Source organism: Thamnophis elegans, chromosome 11 (genome assembly GCF_009769535.1).
Source record: "Thamnophis elegans isolate rThaEle1 chromosome 11, rThaEle1.pri, whole genome shotgun sequence".
NCBI lineage: Eukaryota > Metazoa > Chordata > Lepidosauria > Squamata > Colubridae > Thamnophis > Thamnophis elegans.
The window spans coordinates 24,076,272-24,091,991 of record NC_045551.1 but is presented as its reverse complement, the minus strand read 5'-3'; the positions used below and the strand labels follow the sequence as shown (position 1 = coordinate 24,091,991).

The window sequence follows — 15,720 nt, the reverse complement described above, 5'->3', positions numbered from 1 at the left end:
TGAGTAAGAAAAGAAAGGCAGAGCTCTTTTTGTTCAGTCCCCCCCCCCCCAGAAAAAAGGATCTTGTGAAGAGAAGCACTGCAGTTTGAGACATGCAGACATACATAATTATGCTTTATTCAGAGCAACTTTGAACCTCTAGGACACTTCTGAAGAAACTATAAGTTGTCTTTGACCTATGATAATTCATTTAACAATGATTCAAAGTTACAACAACCAAGATAAAAAAGTGACTTGTAACCTATCCTCAAACTTACAACCCTGTGGTCACATACTTACAATTCAACCACTTGGCAACCAGCTTACATTTACAGTGATTGCAGCACTTTAGAGTTTCATGATTTCCGACCTTCTCAGTCAGCTTCCAACAAGCAAAATCAATTGGGGAAGCCGGATCTGCTTAATAATTACATGATTTACTTAATGACCATGTGATTTTTTCCCCTGGTAAAAATATGGCTTGTCATGTGATGACTTGCTTAACACAACATTACTTAGCAACCAAAATTCTGGTTCCAATTGTGGTCAAAATGGAGGACTACCAGTACTTATGGAGTAGCTCAGACTTTACAAATTAACTTTGAGAAATCCTGGAAAACTGGTGAGATGCCAGATGATTAGAAAAAAGCAAATACTTCTTTTTTTAAAAAAATGGAATGGGTAAAGAAAAATTCAACAAAGTATAGGTCAGTCAGACTGACATGAGAATAACAGAATCCCATCTTTTGCAATGAATAAAGTTGTGCTTATCCATGCAGAAGTTATCTGTTATCTAGGTATCTTTCCTGAATTCATGTATCCTGCTTGCAGAACAGGTGGAGGCCATGGCTTTTGCATAGCTACCTTGCAACCAGTTACCGTATATACTCGAGTATAAGCCGAGTTTTTCAGCCCACTTTTTGGGCTGAAAAAAGCCGCCTCGGCTTATACTCGAGTCTACAACTGGATCCGGCAGTGCTGTTGCCTGTTGGAGGAGGAGGTGAACCAGCCTGCCATCGCCGGCCACCGCTAGGCCCGCCGCTCTTCCCGACCCCTTCCAAGCCCCACAGTCCAGCGGACGGAGCAGAAGCAGCTCCGGGGCTTCGCTGCTGCTCCCCGCATTTTCTGCACGGGGATCCCTTGGAGAGGGGATTCCAGCCTGCCATCGCCAGCCACCACTAGCCCCGCCGCTCTTCCCACCCCCTTCCAAGCCCCACAGTCCAGCGGATGGAGAAGCGAAGCCCCGGAGCTGCTTCTGCTCCGTTCGCTGGACTGTGGGGCTTGGAAGGGGGTGGGAAGAGCGGCGGGGCTGGCAGTGGCTGGCGATGGCAGGCTGGAATCCCCTCTCCAAGGGATCCCCGTGCAGAAAATGCGGGGAGCAGCAGCGAAGCCCCGGAGCTGCTTCTGCTCCATCCGCTGGACTGTGGGGCTTGGAAGGGGGTGGGAAGAGCGGCGGGGCTGGCAGTGGCTGGCGATGGCAGGCTGGAATCCCCTCTCCAAGGGATCCCCGTGCAGAAAATGCGGGGAGCAGCAGCGAAGCCCCGGAGCTGCTTCTGCTCCATCCGCTGGACTGTGGGGCTTGGAAGGGGGTGGGAAGAGCGGCGGGGCTAGCGGTGGCCGGCGATGGCAGGCTGGTTCGCCTCCTCCTCCTCCAACAGCACTGCCGGATATCCGCCCAACTCTGCGGGGGCGCCAGCGGGAGCTTTGGCGGCTTCACCTCAGCCGCAGCGCTGGGCAGCAAATGTGCTGGTGCTGTTGGAGGAGGAGGCGGCGGCAGCAATAGCACCTGAGGACAGGACAAGAAGCAATGGAAACTTGTCAGAAGGAGACTCAAGCTGGAAATAACGAGAAATCTGACAGAACAATTAAAATCCTAGGAAAATGTCCTTTCATGAAAAATTACTTTTTCAGTTAACTCTGCCTGACATTAGTTGGGCGAACAGAAATATTAGTTGGCCAATTCTAAAAGGGAGCACCAGAAAGAACTTAAAATATTTTTTAAGAGAGCTGGGTTTTTCATTTATATTATATGTATGAACAGAATTAACACAAATTGCAGATACCAATCAAACATAAAGAAAAAAAGGATGAAATAATGCTCATTTTTAAAAACTCAGTGAAAATAAAAACAATATACCAAGAAGGTGGCATACTGGTTGTGATTTGATCTCTTCGGGGGATCCCGGGGATCCCCTATACAAGTATTTTAATATTGCAGACTTGCAGTATTATAAGTCATACTGATATTATAGAACACTTTAATTAAGCGGGTCCCTTGAATAAACATAACTTTGAGTTTCAAATAACACTGATTTTTTATTTTTGAAATTTACCGTAGCTGCTGCATTTCCCACCCTAGGCTTATACTCGAGTCAATAACTTTTCCAGCTTTTTGGGGTAAAATTAGGTGCCTCGGCTTATATTCGGGTCGGCTTATACTCGAGTATATACGGTACAATCATTCCTGTACTATATTTATGACAATGCATGCTTTTGTCATTCTCATTTGGATTGTAGTCTATATTGTCCTTCAGATGGTCTAAATTTCGTGGTCTGAATATGTAATGCCTGATCGATCATTTGTCCATTCAATATCACTATTTTGAAGTTTAATGGATTGCCGCTATGCTTCTAAATACAGTTCAAAGAATTGGTCATTATAATCATCTTTAAAGCCTAAATGGTTCAGAATTTGGGTAGTTGCAGAGCCATCTTTTTTGGGTTGAATCTATTATTTGGTTGAATCAAATAGGAATGGCTAACTGTGGCGTCATCAGGGAATGTAATCAGCTGAGAATCAACTGTAAGCATTTTCAGTGTTAGTCACCCTCCTCAGGGTCCACTAGGATTGTGGACAGCACCGCGACCTGGCGCCGAAGGGTGCTGGGGGGCAAACCCCTGTCCAAGCCATCTTGCAGAAAGTCCAGCAATTGAGGGACCGAGGCAGACACATCCCCTATGCCCTTACTCCGGCACCATGAAGAGAAGGCAACCCAGGTTGCCTCGTATATTCTGGTGGTCGAAGGTCTCCTAGACGCTTGGATGGTATGAATAACCTTGTCCGATAGTTTCTGTTTCAGCGAGTCCAACTCTTGGCCCACAGGTTCGGGCAACCCATGAGATTGCAGGGCCCTGGCTTCAATGGGACCCAATTGCTGGGAATCCTCCCTGGGCCTAGCCCTTAGATGGAGGGCCTAGCCTGCTGCGCTTGGCGGAGGACCCTGCCTGCTCCTTCTGTGCCTCCCTGCTGTCCTCTGCCATGGTTTCCTGGCAGCTTCGATGAAACAGTGCAGCAGCTGGGCACCGGGCACTTAGCCAGCTGGCTGAAGTGTGCCCACAGACCAAAGGGAAGGAGAGGGCTGCCTGAGGGCCGGATTCCCTCCTTCAGCCGCCCTCGGAGGCTTCCGAGAGATGGGCAGTAGGAAGGCAGGCCTGGCTGGTGCCCCGGACAAGGCCTGTGATCCTAGGCGGTGGTCTGAAGCTGAGGGGCTAAAGGACGATCCACTCTTCGCTCCAACAATGCTCAAGTGGGCTTTTCGTCCATAAGGCTCCACAAAATGGTGGCCGCTGCGCATGCAGCCTAAGCGAAAGCGCACAACTACCAAAATGGCCACTGCCTCTGCCGGGCTAGAAGAGCACCGCCACCCTCGCTGGAACACTCAGGCAGCGCGCGGGACCTTCGCAACGGACCGGTGGGGAATGGCACCGATGGGAAGCCTCCCACCATCCCCTCACCCGCCGGACACCGCCGGACAGGCGACTTGCGCTCCCCCCCCATGTGCGACCAGTGGGAGAACGACCTGGAGCCCCTTCAGCAGGAGATATTTACCTTGAATCGTAAGAGTACCAAACGGAAAAAAACTAGGCAAACAAATTCAAACTAAGAAAAACTAATACAAAAGAAAATATAAATCGGGGGGGGGGGGTTCAGTTTTCTGCTCTAGGACTGGAGCGCTCCCCAGAACAGTCCAAATGGGCGGACTAGGTTTTTTAAACTGAAGAATGGAGGCAAAGGGAGGCGTGGCCAAGAGAAAAACCTCACTCAGTCCTAGGGCAGATACACTGTGTTAACCCACGCTTGGACTCTCCAAGCAGCGCACTGGAGAAAAGTTCAGGGAAGGGCAACAAGAAATAGAAGCTTAAGTGATTGTGTTAGTTCTGGGAGTTAGATATAAATACCTAAAAGATGTCACACAGAAGTTTAAGACATTCCCTCTCATTTCACAGTGCAAGATGCAGAATAATTTAATAATTTAAATTACAGGAAGGCTGATTCCAATGGTATGTCAGAAACAATTTAGTAAGACCAAAGTGACAGTGAAACCAATTATCCAGAGAGACAGTTGAGTCTCCTTTGCTGGAGAGATTCAGGCACACACTAGACAACTATTTGCTTTAATTTGGATATGAACACAGAGCAGGTGGCTTGACCTAAATGGGTTCCTCCAACTTTTATGGTCCTTGTTATCATTTTAATTCCATAGAGGTATGGAAGCAAAATAGTTTTCCCTGGCATGAATTTATTGAGCACTCCAATCCCCTATTACATGCCTCTTTAGAACCCATCATTAATGTAATTTACACTACTTATAATAATTACTGATTGTTTTGTATAGTAAAATCTATTAAGTTCTCCATACATAGAGATGGTAATGAAACACTTAAGAGCTACAAGGCCACATTAAATGTCAAACATTATTTTAACTAGAGAATTGCTACTCAGCATATTTACACTATTATATTTTGCCACAAATGGCAACAAAATTATTGCTGTCACATTAATTAAACTAACCTATGCATTCTACATTCCATGTATATTTTTAAACTAAAATACCCCCTTTCTATTTTCAAGTTGAATTCTGTCCTGTTAATTCAATCATGTTAATTAAGACAGAGCAGGAAATCCTTTTTTTTAATGACAGCTTTCTAAGCTTCATTTTAGAAGATGTGTCAGCTATGCCAATTTAACCAATGAAGGGAAGTTTTCAGTGTCCTTTACTAAACTGTCACAGTAAATTTACAGCACTTACCCTGTGAAATAGCCTCCCTGTCACCTGGAAATCTGACTAATCCCAGCTCTGTTGGCCTTCCAAAAGGCTATAAAAACTTGGCTTTTCCCATAGGCATTATTATTTATTATTTGTATCTCATCTTTTTATTTTTACAAATAACTCACGGCAGCAACCATATCCAACACAGCTTCATCCTCCTATTTTCCCCTCAACAACAATCATGGCAGGTGAGTTGGGCTCAGAGAATTGTGCCCAAAAGTCATCCTTTCAGAGCAAAGATGGGACTTGAACTCATAGCCTCCCGTTTTCTCACCTAGTGCCTTAATCACCAGACCAAACTGGCTTATTATTGCTTGTGATTGAAGATGATATAACAGGGGCCTCGACTTGGTATTTTTACATTTATTTGTACTTGCTTTTAATGTTTTTTTTATTGTGAACCATTCAGAATTATTTGCTTAAGATGAATAGCCATAAAAATTTCCAAGATAATTAAAATAATTAAACCTGGGTTGTTGTATTCATAGAAACCTTCACTAACTGGAAACTTGACCAAAACTGTATTTAGAGTGCATCTTTAAAAAAAAAATAGATAACCCCATATATAAAAACATATTTGCATGCTCAACCACAATAAAATGACCATACATATAGTCCTCATCTTTCAACAATTTGTTCAGGGACTGAAGAAATAGCAGCATTGGATGAAGACACTTATGACTTGCCCAGCCAGGTCCTTCACAATAGGCAACTGCTGGCTGCAGAAGGCTTTCTTCCTAAGGTCATGCAAGGTGCTTTCTTCATAAGACTTGAGGAAGATGGCTTCACATGGTTTTCTTGAATGGGGAAGGATGGACATGCTTTACAAGGTTCCACCACAAAACCGCGAAGCCCTTATCCACGCCGACATAGGTGCGGAGGCAAATCCACGCCATCCGAAGCGCTAAGAAAAACATGACCCTACCGCGATGACATAACCGCGGAGGCCAAATCCGCGCCTACCGAAGCACCCTAAACCTAACCCTAAACCTAACCCTAAACCTAACCCTAACCCTAAACCTAACCCTAGGGGCTCGCAAGCGGGGCGGCGACGCGCGGCAGAGGCAGGCCGCCCTCTTCTTCCTCGGGCTGCTGCTGCTGGGCAGCCCGCTTTGCCCCGTGCCCGCTGCCACTGTCAGCCCGGCCACCTTGGCGGGGGTCTTGATGGGCACCCCCAAGACGGGTGCGTTGCGCCCCCCGGATTGCTGAGCCCCATGCAGGGCGCCCCTGTTGGAGCAGCAGGAGCAGCTGGAGGAGGAGGGCTACCTTTGGAGGTACAGAGGCAAAGAACGAAGCATGTATCTGGATCTGGATCTATAGCAAACCCCTAAACCTAATCCTTAATTTAAATCGGCTTTAAAGTGCCCTTCTGTCGCCGTGCTGTTGTCGCGGCGGTGATGACGCGCGGTGATGACGTCGCAGCTTTAGCGACGCGATTTAATCACCGCTATTTTGACGAGCACGGTTTTGTCGTGCCACGGCTTTACAAGACGACACTTGTGTTTGGAGCCTGATACTGTTTTCAAATCAACACTTTCTACCAGCATCTTTAGTAACTGTTGAGTCCTCCTGTGTTTGTATATATTCCTTTAAAAAGATTCCAAAGGTGTGATACAAAAAAATACCTGAACAGATAAGTTGCAATTATAGATGCAGCCTTTCTGAATTATTTCATAATCCTTATTTAGTCTTTAAAAATTACAATTGCATATGTAATTCTTGACATGCTTATTTAGAATACATCCCTCTGTACTCAATAATTTAAGATGGTAGTATTATTGGCCTTCCTGGATTTTTACAATTTAGTCTTCTAAAATAGATTAAATTTAGCATACTGCATCAGAAACATGTCATTTCCTACTTCATCAAAAGCAAGGTTAAAGGTTAAAAGATTTAATCAAGGCATGATGGTTTTTGGCAAGTCACTAAGTCTCAGTTTCAAAATCCAGGTAGGGAACTAACTCTCTATTGCTGTCAACATAGGCATTGTTTGTTCTGTGCCTATAATTATTCTCTTATTAAATGTTCAATCTGATAATCTTTCCTAACACATTCTTCTTTAATATGCCTTAAGCATACTAAATAACTATCTGTTTTTCAAATAAAATTTAATGTAATTATATAATTAGAATTGCATTGCTAGTTTCCTCAGAACTTGCTGACTTGTCTCTTCTTTAAAGAATGTTGAATTTTATCCTCATGAGCAGCAACAATTTCCTCTCTGTGGCTTATTCTCCCTTTCCCAGAATGATAGTTAGCTGCCAAATACAACAATATGGCTCTGTGCTGTTCTTGAAGGTTTGCATTCTTCTTTAGTCAACATCATTTATCTGTCTAATGTAGGGCTCTGTTTCATAGAAAAGACATGACAGTCTGCTTGAGATTTAATAAATCCAAATAGTGTGTCATTATTATGCAAAATTATATAGCAACTTATGGCTGCTTTTGTCTAAATTTCTATTTCATTTTTTAAAGAAATAATTGTGAGATTAGTATACCCTGTGTATCACTTTTGGACACATTTTGCTTGACTGAATTATCTTCCAATATTTGAATTGGCTGTTGGTTATGGAACATATAATTGGCCCTTGAAAAATGCCTGTCTTGGCCAAGAATCCACTCAAGAGCGCTGGTGTGCTTAGATGGATCACTCCCATTCTTGAAAGATCAAGATATTTTATTTAAACGAAGACTACCAAAAATAGAAATGGTCCACTAGAGTTGAAGTGTAAGATGACAATCAAGGTATTTATCTCTGTTCTAAATATGTATTCAGTTCATGAGATTAGCAAAGTTAATATTACACATTGGGAATAAGTTCCATAATATATAAGAGGAGGAATTGCTTCGGAAATGTCATAGAATTCAGTGAATCTTAGTGAAAGTGAGAAGAATTATTTTGTTAATTGAGAATTTGTTTAAGTTATCCAGATATTGGCATATTGGAACAGAATATTTCTTATATTACATTTTAAAAACTCAGAATTCTTAAAATGTACAACTGATTGGTGTTCAGGCACTAACTTCATCAAGTCACTCTCACAGCACACCCACAAAGGCCATTAAATTATATGTCATATTTCAAGCCATATATAGATCATTTCTAAAACTATTCTTAAGCTTTACTTTTATCCTATTGCATATGGCTCTTCCATTAAAGGGACAATACCAAAACTTTTTTACATTCTAGTAATAATGAGGAGTGTCATTAGTCTTTATTTGCTTTTTTTAACCATTAACATATTTGGAGCAACATTTGGAAAAGCAGCAGGGAAAACACGCAGCTGCTTTTTAAATACTTAACAACACACTTTAAATCCTAATAGACTAAATCTTTTTGGATTGAAAGATTTAACACTTTTCTTTAATATGCTGGCCAAAAATATATTTAAAAAATCACAAATTCCATGCAAGATTTTGCTTTTCTGTAGTTTCTATTTTCTAAATTCTTTAATAATCATGTTTGAGAACTGTGTGTTCAAATACATTTTTAAAGAAAAAAAATGAATAACTCACCTAGCTTAAAATAATTGTGGGCAAGACTGTACAGGTAGTTGTTGACTTATAACAGTTCCTTTAGCGATTGTTAGAAGTTACAATGGCACTGAAAATGTGACTTATTATCGTTTTCACACTTACAACCACAGCAGCATCCCCAGTCACGTGATCAAAATTCAGATGGTTGGCAACTGATGCATATTTATGCTGTAGTGTCTCGGGATCATGGGATCCCCCCTTTTGTAAACTTCTACAAGCAAAATCAATGGGGAAGCCAGATTCACTGAACAGCTATGTTACTAACTTAACTGTGATTCACTTAACAAAAGTGGCAAGATCGTAAAATGGGACAATACTCAGTTAACAAATGTCTCACATAGTAACATAAATTTTGGGCTCAATTGTGGTCATAAATCAAGGATTACCTATATGTAATGAGACTGTCACAGTCTAAGAAGGCAGAATGTCAGTGCTTCTCAACCTTGGCATCTTTAAGGTGTGTTGCCTTCAATTCTCATAATTCCCCAGTCTGGCCACAACAGACTGAGGAATTCAGGGGATTGAAGGCCACTCATCTGAAAGTTGCCAAGTTTGAGAAACACTGATCTAAATGCTTGCTTTTTGTGTCACTAACACCATCTAGGGACATCTTGAAACCTCAGCCATTAACAAAAAAGATTTTCTTACAGTGTTGTCACCTATTATTTCCTTTCAAACATTATTTTTTTGTGTTTCTAAATGAACGATGACTATATTAGAGCCAAGGTGGCGCAGTGGTTAAATGCAGCACTGCAGGCTACTGCTAGATCAGCAGGTCAGCGGTTCAAATCTCACCGGCTCAGGGTTGACTCAGCCTTCCATCCTTCCGAGGTGGGTAAAATGAGGACCCAGATTGTTGGGGGCAATATGCTGACTCTCTGTAAACCGCTTAGAGAGGCCTGAAAGGCCTATGAAGCGGTATATAAGTCTACTGCTATATTGCTATATATTTTAATATCCTGAGATTAAAAATTCAGCAAGGAAAATGAGTGTGCTTTTCTCAAAAGCAGCATTTTTTAAACCTTCCTTTTGGCAGAGCTCCCCCTAGTGGAAGTACATTCCACGATGCTCTGATTCCAGCTTGGATTATTTTTTTCTTTTTCCATTCAATCATGTCAGATTCTCAGACTGCCTGGGCAAGTTCCTGCAGTTTTCTTGGCAAGGTTGTTCAGAAGTGGTTTGTCATTGCCTAGGGCTGAGAGAAAGTGAACTCCCCAAGGTCATCCAACTGGCTTTGTGTCTATGATAAGGCTAAAATTCTCAGCCTCCTGGTTTCCAGTTTGGTGCCTTACTATATCAAACTGGCTCTCACTTGGATCATTCCTGCAGCAAATAATAAATTGATTTTCCATAAAGCAAGACGATTCCACAAGTAGGAATATTTGAGAAGGAATTTTTAAAAAGAATTTTCCCTTCACAGCTGACAAAATTATCCAAACCACAGTTAAGAGTTCTTTTGTAGTTTTCATTGAACTACATAAAATATTCCATTTCCTCTACAGGTGCATTTTTTTCCTACTTCCTTTTCTTTTCTTTACTTTGCTTTGCTTCCCTACCCTCATGGAGGATATTCCTACTCACGAAATAAAACACTCAAAAGCCATGTTATATCCCAAAGATCACAAAATGAAAAAAAAAATTCAGATGCTAAATATTCAAGCTTGAAATACCGAAATCCAAAACTTGAAAAGTGTTTAATAAGAGTTATAAAACCATACAGAATGAATACGCAGTTGATCTGTAGGGGTTGAAACCACATATAAAAGCGACACGATCTTTTGTCTCCTCTTACATCTGCTAACTTGAACGAAAACCAATGTTTTCTTTCTTTTTTAAAATGCTAAACACCCGCACGCCGCACTCAACTGCACACGAATAGTGAGCGCCAAATGTGCTGGGCTACTGATAAACCGCAAGTTCAATTGCACAAAGTTTGGAGTAACTGGAATCCCAGAACTGTCGGTAAAACAAATTGGACTTGATCTCAAAAGCCCGCCTGTTCAGAACCACGACTTGGGTGTGATCCCATCAGCTATCAGCGACTAGAAACTGAAAGAGCGGCCGGAAAAGGCGTTCCTAACTCAGCCCGGATTACTGTAAAAAGCCCCATTTTTGCAAAGTCTCATCGATCCTACAACAAAGAGTCTTCCTTATCCAGTCATGCTGGATTCAGTGGATCTCCCGAGATCGCCAGCTGGTTTGCAACAAGTTACCTGCTTCATGTTTAAGCTTCATTATCCATCCATCCAGAAGTTCAGCAGAAACCCATCCGGTTTCCTAGTTCCCCAACAAGCCAGCAACTTTTTGCCTCCGGGTGCCTGTTGTCGCACGGCGCTTCAGAGGACAACGTCCACTTTCCCAGCTTTGTCCCTATAATAGCCTGCGCCAACAGCAGAGAAGTGATGCTGCTAAGCTCCGATTTCAAATTACAACTCAGATATGCATTTGTGGGCTGAATTAAGCCATGAAATAGCTTCACCAATCAGGAGAAGGCGGTGGGGGGAGAGGCAGGGAGGAATCTCACGTAAAGCTGCATACATGAGGATTAGCAAAGCTTTTAAAGGTTTCAGAGGCTGAAAGTGGTGTCTAAAGCTACAAAGAAGGAAATTAACCTGTGCTGTAAAAAGATCAATTTTCATTTGTATCTCCTCCTGCGCATTCATTCCTAATCTCGAACAAGACTTAAGATCGACCAACAAAAAATAAAATGTGTACATTTTCAAAGACAGAATGAAGTTATGGAGAGAATAAAACGACACCTTACATACTGCCGATTTGCCATCATAAAAGAGAACCAGAGGAAAATTCCTTGGTTCATGTAATTCCTTAGTTCATGTACTTCCTTATCTTCCAAGGAATCATACTAATCAAAAGAGGGATTGAAAAGCCAATTGATATTTCACACATAATTTAGTTTCAAAGCTAAAACAATACATTCACATTTTAAATACTCTATAAAGAATTAAAATAAAATTACTTTTTACAAATAGAGGGCTTCTATTTAGAATAGTATTTTATTTCCTTTTTTGTTTGCACTCTCTCTCTAGCTCTTGCTTTGAAGTTGGGTTTAGTACTTGGCACTTAGTTTGCTTACACTGTTCAGCTTTGGTCAGGGGCTACATACTCAAACCAAGTCTTAACTTTTTTTTTTACATATTTATCCTTGGCTGGGAAGGTTCCACTCTAAAGGAAATTTGATCTCTAGGTTTATAAAAAGCAAATCTGAAGTCTGAAAAAAAACTCATCATCATGGATTTGCTGCAGCAGTAATAACTGCACTTATCTAAGTGTGGTGTAAATCACTTTGAAGAGCCTGGCAAATCCAGAAATGTGCTATATCTGAACAGCAGAAAAAATCATGCTCATGCCAAAGTATTATATTCAAATTTTGAAACTGCCCTTTTTCTACCTTAAGATATTCACAAGGCAGAATTGGAGTCCCGTCAATGTACATACATAAAGATTCTCCATAATTTAAAAAAGTAAAAGTTAATACATCATTTATTCCGTTATTTTTTGTTTAAACTGCCAAACATCCATCAGTTAAAATATTTATACTACCAGCATAGATCAATAAATATAGCATCAGCAGTAAGATTATCGTAAGATAAAAATCAACCCTAAAGTTGTTCTGGAGTTATGCAGTGCTTATTTATTAAATAAACAAAAACAGCAATATTAATACAGTAGGTAAAATAAGAAAATTAGTAGCAAAATATTATTCAATAGCCTGACATTCTTATTTCCAAAGAAAATAAGAAAATAAAAATAATCATCCAGCCCTCTCCCAGAAAAATGAAATAGCCTAGGAAATATTGAAAAGGCAGAATATTTCTCTGGATGTGAAAAGAAAGAAACATGCTTTAAAAGACAGAATAGTTGCCTGTAGCTTCCTGCCCATCAACACTTTGTCAATAGGCCATTGAGAAGGCCAGGCTAGCCCACTTTACATAATAAAGACTTCCCCACTGCAGCTGTAGGGGGAAGGGATATTACTCAAATCTCCACATGGCATCTGAGAACTCATACCTGTATTCAAAACAGCCTAGAGAGTAGCCCCCTGCATGGCACTATGGGAGTCTGACAACCAATCAGAATACATTTCTTACACAGGAACAGGAAACAGGGAGGTGGGACTAAACAGGGTATAAAAAGCCTAGCAAGCCCCTTCCTCCGCCCTTCTCTTCTTCTCCACCTACATTGAACCATGTGATCACCTTTTCTGGTTAGGGCTCAAGCCATGTGGCCCTGTCCAACAATAAACCATCTTTCCAAGCAGCCTCCATGTCTCCAGTGTCTTCTTCCCCACTTGGAGCTGAACCCAGAAGGACATTTTTTTTCAACAATCCCTTACTAGAAAGACTTTAATGTAGGTGTCAGGCATGCCTTTTGGGGTGGGGGGGGGTGGGGGTGGAGAATAGATTGACATTGGTGAAAAGGCCTTCTCTCTTTACAGCCTACATATTTATTTCATTAGATGGGCAAATGGAACAGTTTTAAACAATATCCAGGTCTCTTCCTTAGTATTTTGCTCTAAAAAGAAAAAGGAAATAAGATAGCCTCTGTAATTCCCATAATTCCTTACTATAGTCATATTGGGTAATTGTCTTCTGAAACATCCCTATTGCCTACGGTTTTCTAGTGCAATAGGCATTTTTATATCAGGTAAATATCTTTTTCTCCCACACCAGAAAGACACGATATTGAGATGGGAAAAGAATGAACCAGATATGCTCCATATGATTCCTTTCTGCATATATCTGCTTTTTGTGGATTGATTTGTTTGTGTTCTCATGAGTGTTTACTTTGCTATTTTATGTAAATCTCATTGCTGCTTGCAAAGTTGGAAGGTATTGCATTTCATGGAGCTGCAGCTGCTGATTCAGCTATTTTTATGGCACATAAAAACTAAGCCTATGATCAAATAGCTTTAGAAATAGTTGACATAATTATTGCATAATTAATGTAATTGGTCAGTCTTAACTATAGCTTTAGCTGTTGGCAATTAATTCCCATGAATATCCATTGCATTCATTTTCAAATACCTGTTGAATTCAGCATCAAAGTAGATTTAAATATTAGTTGGAGAGGTATAAAATATTTTTTTCAGTTTTACAGACTGCTTCATCAGGCAAAATGTTTTAAATGGTGTAGGATCAGAGCTATGCATAGGGAAACATAATCCACTGGCGGATCTGAAATCTCCAGTTCTTTGTAGTTGGCCCATCTGTCAGTTTTCAGATATAGTGGAGAAATGGTCTAACTTCTATAAGAATACACTGCCCCGTCTTTCCCATGGGTGATTATAAATTGTTGTATAATGTAATTAGAAGTAATATCCCAGTATGAAGTACTATATGGTTTCTAATTTCTATTCTTTCACAGGAAGACTTCAGCATATGCAAACTTTAACAGAACAAGCCTCTCAGTTTCCAGAAAAAAAGCAATGCAATTTCATTGAAAAACATAGAATATTGTTCTGAGTTGCATAGATCCATAACCACTATTTGCCTTTCGATCTCCATTTTATTACAAGAATGTCAAATCAGGTGACTGAATAAAAATAATTACCAGTATGTCAGTGGTTTGCTCTCTGAATAATACTGTTTGTGTATGTGTGTGTTCTATGGCTAAGAAAATGGAGATCAGACTAAATTATCCTGATCTGTAATTGCCAAGGGGTCCCTTAAAGCAAAAGAAAAACACCACAAACAAACAAACCACCACCATAAATTAGCACTTGTGAATTAGAAGGAAAACTTTTGCCAGATGCAAAACAGTTGGCATCTACGGTAGGATGCAGTGTGTACAAATTATTTCACCTGAATTATATTTATGCCATTCATATTTTACTAAGAAATAATGGCAATTTTCTTCAAGTAGAAAATGAAAAGCTCCTAACTGTCTTCATTTGACCTTTGTACTGTGTAAGTGTTAAACTGGATTCAAGGTAGTGTATGGGTGAGCAGTAAATGAAAATCAGAAAAAAAATCTGACAATTTTATTATATACACATATACATGCATACATTTAATATATCACAATTAAATTTTTCCTATATTTTTTTTTCTCAGACTACAAACACCTATCTTTTCCCAAAGGAATAAACAATGTTTCAAGAGTGATATATTAGGGCTGAACTGGGTATATTGGTACAGGCTTATAGTCCTCAAACAGTGGCCACAATAGCACCATTCTGTTGGCTATGAAGCCAACTAGTTGAATTAAACAGATGTTGCCCTTTTTGGAGTGTAAGGACTGAGGCCTGTTTCTGTGTCACCCCAGTGCCCTCGTTGGTTAATTGTCTCCAAAGACAGCATCTAATTGTTTCAGCTGGCATCATCACTGCATAGTAAGTGTGTTTGTGTGAGCAAGCAAGCAAGCAAAGATATAAGCAGTGACACCAGGGAGACCAATTGTAGAAGGTTAATTGAAGTTGGGCTGTCAGGCAAGTACTCAGAGATTGATGGGTATACAGTGAGGAGATTACAATTGATAGGATATCAGCAGCAGGGTAAGCAAAGAAATAGGCATGGAATTGACAGAGACTGTCACGACTCTATTCAAGAACTATGGCCAAGTTGCAAGAGAATTCAATTTAATTTTTTTTAATATAATAGAACAAGTTTGCCAAAATGCACTAGAATTGATACAGGAGCTTTCCTTATGCCTTATATTTTTAATATTCTGTCTAAAAATGTAGGTAGGCTGAAGCACTTTGTGTAAAGGAAAGGGAGTTCATGAAGAATGAAGATGCCATAGCTTGAATGCACAAAGTTGACTCTGGGCACCCTGGAATCAGCACTTTTATACAGCACATACATATGACAAAAGAGACAAAAGACAAAAGTGGCATCAGTCAGATCTAATAAGTAGAATGATAAGCATACTACAGTAAGAGAGTAGGAAAAATGTAATACTGCAAATAAACCTGTCAAAAGCCAGTTTCACTCAGGAAGGACTGGTTGTGAGAGACTGCTGACTGAAAATAAACAAAGCCACATGAAACAAACCATAATAGGAGATAATAAACATCACTGAGATTAGGCCTCAGGTTTCACAGAAGTGAAGTCCAGGCCAAAATGAATTGACCCACGTCATCCAGGCACCAAAAGGTCTGTGTCAGGCCTGCAATTATATTCCTTTTAGAATC

At 40.6% G+C, this 15,720-nt stretch overlaps 1 protein-coding gene across 1 annotated transcript in view; it reads right to left on the bottom strand.

Annotated features, from left to right (window-relative positions):
- MID1 (midline 1) overlaps positions 1 to 10,925 on the bottom strand; it is a 111,990-nt gene extending 101,065 nt beyond the window's left edge. Inside the window, exon 1 of the mRNA XM_032226393.1 lies at positions 10,781 to 10,925. The gene's annotated coding sequence lies outside the window, so the exon portion shown is untranslated. The remainder of the gene's footprint in view (positions 1 to 10,780) is intronic.
- Positions 10,926 to 15,720: the final 4,795 nt, after the last annotated feature.